The sequence below is a fragment of the Dermacentor albipictus genome, chromosome 4, assembly GCF_038994185.2.
Source record: "Dermacentor albipictus isolate Rhodes 1998 colony chromosome 4, USDA_Dalb.pri_finalv2, whole genome shotgun sequence".
NCBI classification, from domain to species: domain Eukaryota; kingdom Metazoa; phylum Arthropoda; class Arachnida; order Ixodida; family Ixodidae; genus Dermacentor; species Dermacentor albipictus.
The window spans coordinates 107,212,635-107,225,443 of NC_091824.1; the positions used below are offsets into that span (position 1 = coordinate 107,212,635).

The 12,809-nt window shown below is 48.2% G+C and overlaps 1 protein-coding gene and 1 non-coding gene across 2 annotated transcripts in view; one reads left to right on the forward strand and one right to left on the reverse strand.

Moving 5' to 3' along the window:
• LOC135920933 (ubiquitin carboxyl-terminal hydrolase 2-like) overlaps window positions 1-12,809 on the reverse strand; it is a 284,940-nt gene that overhangs the window by 252,539 nt on the left and 19,592 nt on the right. The window lies entirely within an intron of this gene.
• On the forward strand, window positions 12,316-12,499 carry LOC135920943 (U2 spliceosomal RNA). Its single transcript, XR_010570365.1, has one exon. It is a non-coding gene; the product is annotated as a U2 spliceosomal RNA (small nuclear RNA).

A 12,809-nucleotide genomic window follows, 5' to 3' on the forward strand; every position in this document is an offset into this window, starting at 1 on the left:
CTGGCTATTTCTTCTGGCTCGCTCGTGCGACCGACAGCTTTCGCTGCACCTTCATGGAATCGGTGGTATAGACACGTGAACAGGGCGGGTAGCGAGTGCGCAAGTGGTGGTGCATCCCAATGGTGCAACCCTGCTGCGAGGGCTCGGACTTCCCTCGACGCGCTTCGCATCCCACGGAACGCACAAAACAGGGAAACAAGGGCAACCGTTGCACACGCGGTGACGGCTCGTGTGTTAGTGAGTTAAATGCGGTGACATATATATATCACGCACGCTGTAATATAATTTGCACCTTTATTATCTTCAAGGGGTGTAATTTATGGCACAGTGTACGCTACTGGCTTCATCGCTTAATCATGTTTACGTAAGTGAAAAGACTATACAACGCCTTTGAAAAAATTGCAACACTGCGTTTTCTTCTCGCTTTTCTTCTCTATCCTTTTTTGTCTTCTTTTTTTCATAAGCTGCTCCGATCGATCGCTAATATAGGACGATATGCAAAATTCAGTAAGCCAGCTTTCTCAAACATCAATGTTGCCCTAAACAGGATGGCCGAGTTCTTGCAGATATCACTGTTAAAGCTTACAACACTCGTTTTGAAAGCTTCGACGGTGCGGCGAATGGAGGGTGTTAAGAATGATGCTACCGGCTCGCATCTTGACGCCTTATATGCGATTCTAGCCCGAGATACGCCATCTTGGCAATGTCGAACATGTAAGCTCACTTGCAGGTTTCGCATATCGTCTAAGCATTAAGCGCGTGTCTCAGCCCCTTGAAGTTAATGGCAAAACACGACAGACTGCAGCTGAAAAATTGACCGGAGTCATTCCACGACAACTGCTTAGTTGTTGTCCCGCAGAAATGCCGATGATGAATTTGAGTGCATCCGTAGGAGTAGAATTTTATTTCTCAAGGAAATAAACAAGACTCGATTTCAGCAGCGGCGACACATTCAAAGGCATATTCATGCAGTAGTTCGCGGAAACAAGGATGACATCTCTGCAGAAAAGTGACTTGCGAACTGGAAATACTACTACTACGACTACTACTACTACTACTACTACTACTACTACTACTACTACTACTACTACTACTAATAATAATAATAATAATAATAATAATAATAATAATAATAATAATAAATGAATAATATGAATGAATCAATAATGAAATAAATAAATCAAGATTTCCATTATTTTTAGTGTTTGTGCGTCAACAATAAAAAAGGTGAGCGCGGGACGATCCCGGAGATAGCGCAATACCAGGCCGACCAGCGGCGGAGGAGAAGCAGGCTTGAAGGACAACACCCCTAATAATAATAATAATAAATAGTAATAAATTAAATCAATCAAGATACATTGTTTCAAGCCGATGAATATACTGGAATCGTTTGTGAACAGGATATCTAAGTCTAATAACCACATGGCAACAGTATGTTGGAAAACGCATATTAGGACGAGTGAATGGTTATTTTACTTTTTAAAATTATTGTTATAAGTTATTGGCACTGTATAAAAGGATACAGTGCTCTCATACGGCGCGGTTCAGAATTCCGTACTGTTATAAAGAGAAACTATGCGGCTTCTCGAATAATATTTTCGGGTCTTGGCTGTACGTGGAAGGGGCTAACTATGGTAAACAAGAAACTGCGAGCACTCCATGTGGTTTTTCCATCTAAACAGAGTGACGGCGCTGACTGCTTAGCTTTAGTGATCTGACAAGTACTGACGCACCCAGCGTTACATGGTAAAATGAATTTTAGAAATTAATGAACGCATATGGAAGTTACGCAATGGAGATTTTTCATTACATAACAAAGATTTTCCCTGAACCAAATGGGATTTTCGAAAGGTCTATCCAATTATTTGTTTTTTGTGTGCTCTGAGTTAGCAACTTAGCGACGGTTTAACGCTTGCCTTTACGCACTGCATGACCCACTCATTTTAATTTCATTAAGCGCGCACGACTCTCTTACGTAGATCGTTCATCAAATAGATTAGCAATGGGCACAGACCTTGAATCTATTCCATGTACACGCTATTATACCGCCTTAAATCCTGATCACCCGTGGTGTGTTGTCTATACGTGGAAGCCTCTTTCCTACTTCAAAGAAAAAAAAACTTCAAAGTGAACAAGAAACGCCGAAATAGTTCACTACTAAAAGATGGAAAGCTAGCGGCATGCTTCGTGTACAATTACACGCTCTGTCAGTTTTATTAGAAAATCGGTAAAACAGAAAACTGGAAGCGTTGGTATAACGTGGCGCTGTTGATAATATATCGTACAACTCGCTATTTGTATGAGAACTCTGGGTGCCGATGATAGAACGTAACAGTACCACCCTGTTTGCGAGTGCAAAGCTTTCAAAGGGACACTAAAGAAAAGAAAGATTGGGTTAGCTCGACTGGTAACTTACGCCTCTACAACACGAAAACAGCCGCTCTTATACCGCGAGATGATGCTTGATAAATCATGCAGAAAAGAACGGGGGGGGGGGGGGGTGCAGACAGGTAGCGACGCCTCTTTTGAAGTTCCCGCACCTGGCTCACCATGAAGTCATAAATTTTAACGGCGTCTGCTCGGCCAACGCCTTCTGTAGATAGCAGGCCAGTGCACGCTCCGCTTTATGACGTCAGGCTACTTGGACCGAATTTTCCACTGTCAAGCCCGGCGTGACGAAAGCGGTGACGTCAAAATCACCGCAGCTTACTCGGGAGCATCCCCATTAGATGTTTATGGCAGTCGGGCACGGTATAGCATGACGTCTCGCCCGACGTCATGGATCGAAGTGCACGGGCCTTGTGCTATCTAGGAGGCGTTGGCTGCTCGGCCCTCGTTAATTATTTATCGGTAAAGACGGATTACATGGTATTCCAAAAAAAGAGCCCGTTAGACTGCTCTTAGCAAGATCCGAGAAATTTCTCAGCGCCACAACGACCCAAACACGAGAAAATACATCGAAATCTATCACGTCACACTGACGTAGCGAAGCCGGAGTTCTGCAGTGAGGTCCCCGTTTTCAATTCCAGCAATCAACGCCTCACCGCGAAAATAACACAGAGTTTTCAAAGAATACGTTACCGGAATATCAGTCTAAACTGACTTAACGTACGTCCCTTTTTAAAAGAGACGCATAAAATGGCCCCGCGGCTTGCGCTGTTTTATCTGACGTCCGGCACGATTCGTGCCTTTTCACCGCAGGAAAACGACGGCATAACGAATGAATGCAGTGCCAGCTGCATTCACATTAAACTGAATGGTTATATAGCCGCCGCATAGTGACTCTGCGTGCCGTTCAGTCGCGGCGAATCACGTTCCGAGCTTGAACGAAGGCACGGCGTGGAAAGCGCGCCTTTGTGTGCACGCTGCGCCCGCGCGTGTGCAATGCGCCCAGCGTCTACCTCTCTCTCGCGGTCTCCCATCCAAGTTGGTTACGCGCGTCCGCTGTCTTTGTTCCGCAACGCGAAGAGTTCCGCGACCGTGTAAACAACGCCCGATGCTGCTGGGCCCCGGCGGACGCGACTGTATACACGACCATGCATTGCCGCTCGTACGGGCGGCCTAGGCACCTGGAATTCAATAGCACCGTCGCGATGCGGGTACTAACGTAGGGATGGCGCGGTCATTGCGTGTTATGGCGTGCAGCGATTTCCCGCGATAAAGTGAGCTTGTATAGTTGCAGCTGAATATCTTACAAGAACTATACGATAGATTCAAGCGTTTCAACACGGCAGACTGCTGATTTCGCGGCCAGAAACGGACTGTGCGCTTCTGTCTCGCTCTAAATGATATTACAGAGATTACAGAGTCCTCTAGAAAGACAGACAGACAGAAAGAAAGAAAGAAAGAAAGAAAGAAAGAAAGAAAGAAAGAAAGAAAGAAAGAAAGAAAGAAAGAAAGAAAGAAAGAAAGAAAGAAATGGGAAAGGAGAAATCGATGCATCTGAGTGCGCGAAGTTGACTACAGAGCAGTAGATGGCGTGGAATGTGCAGCAATTAATTGCAAAAGAGGAGAATCTCGTAATCCGCAAGCCTTCAACGTGAGTAATTGCGACTCACGCTTCTAATCGCATGGTTAATTCAGTACGTATGTAATGCAGGGGTGTTCGAATATCGAAATCAATCAATCAATCGAATAGGAATATGCGAGAGAAATGGCCTCTGAATATCGAACCAAATACTGAATATCGACAATTTCTAAACAAAGTAAAGCATAAAAGGTTTGCGAAGCCTGTTTGGCGACCAAATGCTTATTTACGTTACCTGATACATATAATGCCTTTATAAGTGGGATTTTAGCTCGATTGAGAAGCTTTGACGAGGAACAAAGAAAAGGTGGTCATAATCTGATGCGTCGTGGCAATGACAGAACTGAAACAAAGAAAGAGCATGTAGTAAAGTGTATAGCTCGATGAGAGAGAGAGAGACTGAAGAAAGGGGAAAGGCAGGAAGGTTAACCAGATGGGAAGGTCCGGTTTGCTACCCTACGCTGGAGAGAGAGGGGAGGAGGAGGTAAAGTGATAGCAAAGTAGAGATAAAGAAAGGAAGGAGGATAGACATACAATCACAGTCGGTCACTGTCACAGCATACCGTCACCACACAGCACAGTAGCACTTGCAGCACTATAAACATCTGTTCAGCTACAGCCGCTTGTCCAATTCTGTTGCCCTTAAAAACTTCAACAGTGCCCTCGTCGCCCTCCGCTGCGATGGCGTGTGATGTCGGCATTCTAAAACAAGTCCCTCAATTAGAGGTCTTTGGTCAAAGCACGCAATCGCGATGAAGCAGCTAAATACAACACTACAGTACCGCACATCTTTGTAACGGAATCAAAACATGGTGAAAGTGTCCAAATGATAAACTGCTTTGCCTACCTCGAGACAATAAATTCGCAGGCTTCCTAAGGTGAAACATACTTATTTTAACGACTGCATAAACTATTGTGAACAAGTGATCTCATCCATATGTTTCTTCAGGAGCTGTTACATCTACATAACAGCAGTCCTCCAGCAGCAGAATCATTCGGAAAAGTCTCCACTAGATGATCCTTTCTCCCTGTAAACAGCAGAATGATTTGCTGCCCCCCATGGTATTCGGACAGAACGAATATTCGACAATTTCGAATGGTGATTTTTGGAATCAAATAAGAATCGAATAAGGACTGTTCGTTTCGTATATTGGAAATTTCTAATATTCGCACACCCCTAAATTATGTACTCAAATAAATGGCCGTGGTCAAGTGCAGCACAGTCCTTCGACTTCAACCCCCAATTAGGGACAATTTTTTTGCTTCTTCCCCATACAAAGGCTTCTTTACACGAAACACTTAAATTGGGTTCCTTATTTAGCACTCTGGATATCGTCTGACCGGAAACATTGCCTTCACCCTATACGTTCGCGCAACATCTCCGGCTATCAATATGCAATCATGCGGTCCATCTGGGTATATATGCGCGTCGGTCGGAGAGTAGCATCGCTGTTGATAGATGGTACGGGCGATTGGTTACATAAGCATGTGCAGGAACATTTCGACGGCACCGAAGAGCGGAGGACGACTGCACTGGCACATGCAACTGCCGAAAGGGCGCGAGCTCGTCTATACGAGACGTAATCTAGAGCAATTCGTGCATGGTGAAGCGCACTTTGCCTTACACCGTCGCAACATGTGCTGTAAGGTGCCATGCAAATGGCACGTTCGACTGCGTGGCTGTGCTCACGATCGACGTAGGTATACCGCGCGGAAATGGTCGGAATGTGCCGCGGGCTAGCCTTCGATAATCCACAACGTTTCCTACAAAAAATTACTGGAATTAACTACTTCGATAGCATCTACGGGAGCTGAAAGTATACATGGCGGTTCAGCCAGCATGGAAATGATGACGAGTAGTACTCTGATTGGCCCGATCTAACTTCCTCTTTCTGGCTAGAAACGACTGTGTGACCTTGTAAACTGATTACTTTCAACGAAGTGTTGCGCCACAAATTCAACAATTCGCAATGATTATGTATGCACACGGGCCGACACTTCATTTTACGCGTTTAGAAAAAAAGACTATTGCCTTTTCTTTCTTATCGGAAAGATTAAGTGCAATAAATAACGTCACAAGACAGCTTGAAACCTCAACTATGAAAATTAGACAAAGCCATGTACTGACCACCACTGCCATGGCAGTTGAACGAGCACAGCAGGGTTTCCTCTATCTTTTGCGCGGGAAACGCTATGCGAGAACCAGAGCGCCGCGCGTGCCTCGGCTGTTTGCCGGCTTTCTTTGTGCAAACATCGGGTGTTCCATGCAGGGTTGACCACATGTAGCCGGCCGAACACGCTGGGGCCGTTAGAGCACGGAACCACGGCCGCGGCGTCGCGAAGAACGAGGAATCGGGGACGCTCTCTCACGAGCCACAGCGCGAAGGAAGCGCAGGGCGGAAGGACGCGTGCACATTCGCACGGAGGCAGTTAATCTCGCCGGTACATAATAAAGAAATATCACGCGGCGTTCGTTTGCGAAGAACGGCCGCAGAACGTGCTCCCGCGTGAGCAGCACGGCGGCCGCCATTAAGCGCACGTGTGCACAGTATATAGTGAACGCGATGGAGCTGACGGTCAGGTCACGCGTTCACCGAAATGAAAGGCGAACGTATACAAAGTTCCGCGACAATGGGGGGGAAACGCGTGTGCGTGGAAGCCTGTAACCACACACGACGCGCGTCGTGAGATTATGTATCATCGCGTACGGGGAAGCGCGAACAAAGTTCATGCATTTGTCTATACGATGCAGGAATCGAGTGTAAACATCAGGCATATTCCCAAAGGATTCAGCGCGTGCTTGCTTCCCGTGGAATGCTTCCTACTAAAATTACAATAGAGATAAATCTGACAGGGTAAAATTCACGTTCCACGGGAATGACGAATAACACATTGATTTGTATTGTATTCGCTCTTGCGGCTTTATTTAGTACGCTTTGGTTTTGTCAACTTCCAAGCAGCAACTTATTTTTCTTCTAAGCCCGTATACGAACAAGGAAGTCAGCGCACAAGTACAATTAATGCAAACCCTAGCATTTGCAATGCAATACCTTATTGAATATATTCAGCTTTCAAAGCCACAAAGTCGTCTGAAGCGGACGAAGCCATGTACCATACCATCATTCCCTTGCTGGCTGAACCGGCATACTTTAATCTCCCGACTAGCGCCGGAGTTGCCTCTAGCAATATTTCGTGGGAAACTCTGGCGTCCAGGAATATGGACACTCCAGGCGCATTTCTGCCGTCGCCGTGAGGTTCCGTATGAGTGAAAGCGTGCGAGGGTGCCGGCGAACGCGGTTGAATCTCACGTGCGCGAGCGAGGAACGCCACCCAATGCGTGCCCTCTCCTATGGCGCGCGAGGCTGGGAGTTCAGGACAGGGAGGAGGGGCGTTCTTCTTCGGCGGCTGATTGGATGCCTCGATATCCTCCTCGCCCGCCGCTCAGTACAGAGTGGAGACAACCGCGGCGTCTACTACGGCGTTCGCCACGCGAATCACGGACGCGTAGTAGACGCCTTTCGCGAACGCCGTATCTGCGACGTGGCCAAAATGCGTTTCCTTAGATCACTATCATCAAGCGCGGGCCTCATCTTCAAAGCGATCTGCGATGTTTGCAGAGCGCGCGTAGTGCCGGTAGCTTCGTATGCGCTGTGCTTTCGACGTTTCGTTCGCGTTTAAGTGACAGGTGTACGGAGATCAATTGGCTCGCGGCTGCTGCCGCGATTCCTAACTCCAGCGTTTTACAGACAGTTTCCGCTGTCACCGAGCGAGATGTGTTCATGTTTACGTGTGCGCGCGTGACACCATGCTGGTTAACTTATTTAAAACGTGCTGATGGGCTGGCTGGTTTGAATCCATGATAGAATGTGTAAGCGCGACTGAACAAGGACGTAGAAAGAAGCAGACACACAAAGACAGCGCTGTCTCTGTGTGTCTGTTTCATTCTACGTCCTCGTTGAGTCACGCTTACCTGTTTTTTTCGTATATACAAGCGCTAAATGTGCGACGTCAATTTGCGACGTCCCGTTGCTCCTGCATGTTCGTCGAATTCATGTATGGATGACACACACTTCATTGCGATCTGCAAGAAACCACTCGGCACTGCCCTTGGAGGATCGAGTTCTCCGCGTGCCATGCAATGACATGCGGTCCCTGACCGTTCGCGCGCAACTTTCGTCCACAGAAATGTCCACGTGAAGAACGGCATGCATGGGCGCGCCCGCGCACCGGCAACTTTCTACACTATGAAAGAAAATGTTACGCCCTTAAAAGTTAATAAAGGTATATATATATAACTCACACCCTTGCGCCCTTCTTTTTGAGTGTAAGGGTGTGAGTTATCGACACTTTTAAACCCTTCTTCACGTTTAGGGGTGTAAATGATTTTACAGTGCATACTTTCACCAGAACAACGCCTCCCGGTGCGAACATTCCTGCTAGCAATCATTAAAAAAACATCTCAAATGCGTTTGAGAAGCGTCAACAGCGGCTTCAAATGAGAGAGAGAGAGAGAGTAGCCTGAAGGGAAACTGATGTTTTCGATTTTTAAACAAAAATACATTCCCCCTCTGCGCGCGTGCCTATGTGCGTGTGCGTGTGTGTGCATGTGTACATGCATACACTAACGATTTCACGTATCCAGCTTGCTGTACTGAACGCGTAAAACAACCCACGCGTCGTTTATTGCACGTTTCTTTTCCATCAATTACTCCTCCAGTGGCGAAGATGTACATCTACATATTTTTCTAATTATAACGGAGTAAATTTGCGGCGTATCACGACGCGGAATGACAACGTACGTACGTGAACGTCTATAAGTACCTTTTCATCGAAACTGGACTTCACCGACGTTGTAACCTGGAAAACGTGTCAACAGCGTTAATATAGTAGGGATCCTACTGTTCAGTTGAGAGGACGAGACACTACTTAATGAAACGCTGGGAGGGCAGTTACATAGCTATAGGCTTCCAGCTAGAGCTGTGAATGTTGAAGCGAACGTGGCAAAAAGCTCATCACTTGCCAAACAATATATACGGCTCAGCTTATCGCATAAATTGCGGTTTACTGGCCGGACACGTAAGATTGTGCGTCATGCCACTGCCCAAGTACTGCGATCTTGAAGAAAAAGAAATGGTCGCGCAAATGCGACGAACGTGGAATATAAAATACGGCAGCCATGCATCGAGATTCGCGTTTTCGTCCCCACGAATTTCGGCACGCGGGCGTCAGGTTACGGTTCTTAGTGTCCAAGTCTTTCGTTACGCCAAACACTCAGCACGGCACTGTCATTAAAAGCCGTCTTCATCTGCACGGCACAAAGGACGTTGTACGACATTGTACTCGAAATAGGACACCTGCTTCTTCTTTTTCTTTTGTAACAAATTTTGGCAGAATATTCCTCCGGAAAAATGTCATCATTTATGAACGAACACAGCAGCGTGGAACGTTTTATCTCCCTTGTTCTCATCGAGCGATGATGAAACTTGCAGACCGCACAAGGCACACACGATGTTTCGCGCAGCAATTAAGAATAAACGTCCGCGGCGCGCACGCCATTTGTCATTTACGGTCAACGGAGAACAAACGACAAACGCCGCCGCAGCCGACGGAAATTTCGCAACGGCCGGGCGACGAAAAGCAGCAAAACAATGCAGGCTCGTGGCGTAAAAGAGCACGAAAACAGAGCAAGCTCGCACCCCCCCTTCCCCCCCCCCCTCCTCACTCCGTCCCTTCCTACTTGGCGGCCAATGAGACACGTCGCTGCGAGCGGACGAAGAAAGCACGCAACTTAAAAACAACGAGGGGTCGACAAGAATGAGCAACGTAACGAATAAAACGGCGCGTTCCGCCCGGGCGTTCAATATGAATGAATGCGACGGGGCGCCATGAAATAGCAAAGCAGCGGCTACGCGACAAGGACGGCGAGCGAGCAACCGCCGCGCGCGGGACGGCCGGCGCCCGGAAGCGCAGGACACCGACGACGGCGGTGGTGGTGCGCGAGCCGTCGACGGCAGGCCGAGTCATTCGGTATGCGCGGTATTTAGGTCCCCCCTTATGTCTCCCTCTCCCTATATACCTTGCAGCGAATAGTTTCGTACAGGGCGTGTTAACACATACTACTTCGCCTCATCAGCTGCGCGCAGTGCAAAGGGCGCGCTGTATATACGGAACGTTACGACCAGTCGGGTGCGCGAACAGGAGGGGGCGAAAAGCTCGTCCGCCTAAAGACCCCCCCTTACGTCCGCCTACTGTCAGCCTCTATTCTTCCGTGATCCTTCTCTTCGACGACTCGCCGAGCAAAAGGGGATTAGCTGCCGGCAATGGGCGGTCCTCTACTCTGCAAGTTCTCGTTCCTCCGACGAGACCAGAATTACTTTCGCTGTACTGCACGGATTTGATGGGACGGAATATACAGCCTACAGCGCTCCCGCAACACAGGCGCGGTCGCCCGACGAGCACTGCCGGCCGCTTCCATATTTCTTGCATAAATGTTTATTCCCCCACCTCCCTCGCCGGCAGCGGCGTAGAGGAACTCAGCGCGGAATGCCGGAAGGGGAAATCGTCGGCGACGTTCGCTTGTCGAGACGCGTTTTATTTGATTTCGTCGTCATTGCGTCGCGCCTGCCTTGTGTGCGCTACGTTTCGCTTCCTTGCCGCTAGTCTGCGTTCGTGTATACGCCTCTGTCTTGCTTTTCGGGCTCCCCGCATTCACACTCACCCATGCTGCGGACAACCGCCACTTTACGCGTATACGTTGGAGAGAAAGAAAACAACCGACCCACGAGGAGAGAGGTAGCGCACCGATCATTACCACGGCCAACAAAGGAACAAGGCAATGAATGTCTCGTTGCTCACCTTCTTAACCAGGAGAGAGCGAAATACGCATAACGGTCTCATTGCGAGGGGAGCACAGCGAGCAGACCCGGTGCGCTGTCACTTACGCTAGGCCGCTTAATGACGACCCGACGTCACGTTATCTGGGAAACAACCCCCCCCCCCCCCCCCCACCATGGTCCCGACTGTCGCTCTTCCTTTGATGCGTTAGCATTAGAAGTGTGAACGTGGAAAACAGCGCGCGTTTGTGTGTGTGTGGGAGGGGGGGGGGGGGGGGTGGCGGGAGCCGGTCGCATGGTAGAGGTAAAAAGTCGAGATGACAGCGCTTAGAAAAGCGTGCCCGCTAAATCGCCACAGACTTTCTCGCTCCTTGCAGTAATTCTGCGCTTGCGAATAACTTGCTACGCATATCGGTGGAAGAAGTGTACCATATGTCGCAGCAGGGCATTCTCGCTGTGGTGTTGAAGATCCATCGAACTTATCAGTCTCAGCGTATGTGACGCGAACATCCGTGGAACTCGTTCGCAATGTCTGTGGGGAGCCTGAGGGGTATGCATGATTAAGGAGCCAAACCGATCGACGGACATTGCTATAATCAAGTTTTTGGACTACTTGTCGTACAGTATCCTTGTAAGTGCTGGCGCAACACGAAACGCGTCTATGGTATATATATATATATATATATATATATATATATATATATATATATATATATATATATATATATATATATATATATATATATATATATATATATATATATATATTCGTTGTTTCACGCACTGATACATAATAGCACGCTTTGGCCAGGGCCTTCGATATTAAACAAAAATATCAGTGCCAGTGCACTCTGTGAAGGTGGATAACTAGCGGATGACTGTATATTTGGGCCCCTTAATGGCGAACTGTCCATTGCCGTGAGTCAAACGCCGTATGCACATAAATGGAAGGTGAGGCGTGAGTAGTCGCTCCTCCACGATGTTGAGCTTCGGTAGATGATGAGGCGCACCAGGGATGTATAGGTACCCATGTATTGTTGCAAAACTCAGCCCGACACCTTTTACTAACGAATCCCGGCGCGTGTACAACAGACACGCACTTCAGCGCGCTCCGAGGGCACACACTGCTTCACCGTAGCCAAGGCGATCGCGCGTTGGTCGACGTCCCGCAGTGCAGTAGTGGTTGTGAGGTCACTCGAAAACCACAAGCGTTCACACGCAACACAGGCCACAGAAAATTGGTTCCTCAGGAACTGCCCCTAAAACCTGGTAGTTACTACGGCGAAACATTCCAAGTTTGCGGGATCGGGACCACATGGACGGTTCACCATTTTTTCCGCCTCGCGATCCTGGCAGGCAGCACCCTTACGGGACCGCCACCATGGCAGAGCGAGAGGAAAGGAGATACGCAAGCGTTTGGAACGCCGACAAAGAGAGGGCGGTGCCAACGTAGACATGGCCGACGCGGGTCAGTGTATGCAGCATGCATTCTCATCAGCTTAATATCTGATACGGGCTGTATTTGGTCTCAATATATTAAACCTATTTCTGCAAGTTGGCGGAGTGCTCAAAGCCTGCTTCACCTCTGCCGCGGGTCGGCCCGGTATTGCACTATATCTTCGGGATCGGCCCAAGTATGGGGAGAAATTCTCGATCCACACGGCTCGATAAACGCACGCAATTTTGTCCTGAACCTAGCCATATACAGCTTCGCTTAAAAAAAAAAGAAAAAAGGGAAGAGAGGGAGGAAGAAGGACTCTATCGCATTAACGACGAAACGCGGCGGCAGAACATGGACCTCTAGACAATAAAGGCGAAGCTAAACACACACGCACGAGCGCGCTCACAGGCGCATTAAAGTCGTCACAGTACTGCTACAGACCATTCTAAAACGAAGCCATTGTCACTGAAACGGTCTGCATGCGCACTACCCGGCAGAAATCGACAGC